This window comes from Chiloscyllium punctatum, unplaced genomic scaffold (genome assembly GCF_047496795.1).
Source record: "Chiloscyllium punctatum isolate Juve2018m unplaced genomic scaffold, sChiPun1.3 scaffold_655, whole genome shotgun sequence".
In the NCBI taxonomy this organism is placed as follows: domain Eukaryota; kingdom Metazoa; phylum Chordata; class Chondrichthyes; order Orectolobiformes; family Hemiscylliidae; genus Chiloscyllium; species Chiloscyllium punctatum.
Genome location: NW_027310389.1, coordinates 5,001 through 7,500, shown reverse-complemented (window position 1 = coordinate 7,500; position 2,500 = coordinate 5,001). Strand labels below are relative to the sequence as shown.

The window sequence follows — 2,500 nt, the reverse complement described above, 5'->3', positions numbered from 1 at the left end:
TCACTCTTTCCACTGCCAGCCAACCGAGAGACGGACCCAATGCGGACGTGCAGAGCTTAGGCAGACCCCCCACTGGAGGCTCAACACTTCGTGGCAGCTCCGTGTCCCAGAGACCAGGAGGGTTGGCACACACACACAGTGTGAACCACCGACAGCCATTCTGGGACCGGTGACAGCCGTGCTGGCCCCACTGCCACGACACAGACGGACGCCAGGCCGCGCTCCCCGGCGGGGGGATGGCGTCGAGCCTGACGAACGGAATGTGCAGGGTGGGGGGGAAAGGCCAAGCGCTCCGACGCCGGAGGGCTCCGGAGTCTGAACTTAGGGGGACAAAGAGGACGGGTCCTCTGCGACACCCCAGCCGCGCTCTCGCCAGCCAAGGCGAGTGCGATTGATTGCCAAACGACCCTCAGACAGGCGTGGCCCCGGGAAGAACCCGGGGCCGCAAAGTGCGTTCAAAGTGTCGATGATCAATGTGTCCTGCAATTCACATTAATTCTCGCAGCTAGCTGCGTTCGTCATCGACGCACGAGCCGAGTGATCCACCGTCAAGAGTTGTCTGAGTTTGTTTTAGGTCTCTCCCTCGCCAGAGGAAAGCGACCCGGACCGCACATACGCTCCCCACCTTGAGCTACAGCCACCTGCACGCCGGCGTGCGGGCGGAGCAGGGTGGCGTGAAGCGATGGGGAGCACCATCCTGGTGCGGCCCGCAGAAACATACGTCTATTGGGGGGAGGAGGACAGGGCGCCCAAGAGGCGATGCGTGCCCCAACGCACCGCAGCGACGGAGGCAGGATCACCGCCACCATGTCGCCCGCCTAGTATCACGAGGCGTGCAGCAGCTTTGCCCTAGGAAAAGCAGAGGCGGGAACGGGCACCGGCCATCGGTTCGGCAGCGTCACTGACGCGTGCACGTGGCGGCGTGTCGGCGAGCGGACTTCCTGCGAGGAGGCGGGGGCGGCACTCGCCCGAGCAGACGCCCGCCCGGCCCAGCCACCGCCGAGGTGGACTGGGAGTCGCGGCAACGGCTCGTCATACTCGTTCCCACACTCACAGCGCAGCTTGCCCGCAAGCCACCGACCACCGATCGACGCCAGGCGCCCCGACCGAGAGCGGGATCGCTCGTTCGCCCTGCTGGCAGTTCGCTGGGGATCACTACTGCACGGAGCTCGGAGACCGACGGGCGGCAACTCGAGAGTCTTTAAACCACCACCCCCATCCCGCAAGTGCAAAGAGGCTGTATACGCACAGACGGGTGAGGGGAATAGGTACCCCGTCGGGTTTGAAGGGAGCGTGACTAGATAGCAACGATGTAAACCCAGCCGATTTGGGAGCGAAAGACCGGCGCCTGCATCACCGGCTTCGTTTCCCGTGGCTGGAGAGTACACCGAAACCCTCCGTCTGTCGCGAGCTCCCGACGACGCGGTGCCGCCAAGCAGCAGGGCCGGACCTGGTGTGGCTCCCCTCGTCGATCACAGACCGGTCGGCACTACTGACGAGACGGTGGAACGGGCTTCGCCCCTTGTGACGAAGGGTGATGCGAACCCGCCCGCCCGCGTGCGTTCGGGGTGGACTCGGCAAACGGAGATTTGAAATCGGAAAGTGTCCTCCTGCCCCGCGCAGGTAGGCGCCCAACAGTTGTGGGGGGTTTGGCGGTGACCACGGCTGCAGGGCCTGCTACCCCGACGAGCTCTCCTGCTGGCCCCGAAACCACCCTCGCGAGACAAGTTGAAACGGAAACGGGCGTACCCCCAAGCCGACGATCCTTTCTTATTTGTTACTTTTTTTTTCACTTGCTCGAGTTGTGGCGATTTGGCGGTGACCACGGCTGCAGGGCCTGCTACCCCGACGAGCTCTCCTGCTGGCCCCGAAACCACCCTCGCGAGACAAGTTGAAACGGAAACGGGCGTACCCCCAAGCCGACAGAGATCCTTTCTTATTTGTTACTTTTTTTTTTCACTTGCTCGAGTTGTGGGGGTTTGGCGGTGACCACGGCTGCAGGGCCTGCTACCCCGACGAGCTCTCCTGCTGGCCCCGAAACCACCCTCGCGAGACAAGTTGAAACGGAAACGGGCGTACCCCCAAGCCGACGATCCTTTCTTATTTGTTACTTTTTTTTTTCACTTGCTCGAGTTGTGGGGGTTTGGCGGTGACCACGGCTGCAGGGCCTGCTACCCCGACGAGCTCTCCTGCTGGCCCCGAAACCACCCTCGCGAGACAAGTTGAAACGGAAACGGGCGTACCCCCAAGCCGACGATCCTTTCTTATTTGTTACTTTTTTTTTCACTTGCTCGAGTTGTGGGGGTTTGGCGGTGACCACGGCTGCAGGGCCTGCTACCCCGACGAGCTCTCCTGCTGGCCCCGAAACCACCCTCGCGAGACAAGTTGAAACGGAAACGGGCGTACCCCCAAGCCGACGATCCTTTCTTATTTGTTACTTTTTTTTTCACTTGCTCGAGTTGTGGGGGTTTGGCGGTGACCACGGCTGCAGGGCCTGCTA

General features: G+C 62.2%; 1 non-coding gene across 1 annotated transcript; it reads right to left on the bottom strand.

Annotated features, from left to right (window-relative positions):
- Positions 1-403: 403 nt before the first annotated feature.
- LOC140473619 (5.8S ribosomal RNA) lies at positions 404-557 on the bottom strand. The gene has a single exon (XR_011958476.1). It is a non-coding gene; the product is annotated as a 5.8S ribosomal RNA (ribosomal RNA).
- Positions 558-2,500: the final 1,943 nt, after the last annotated feature.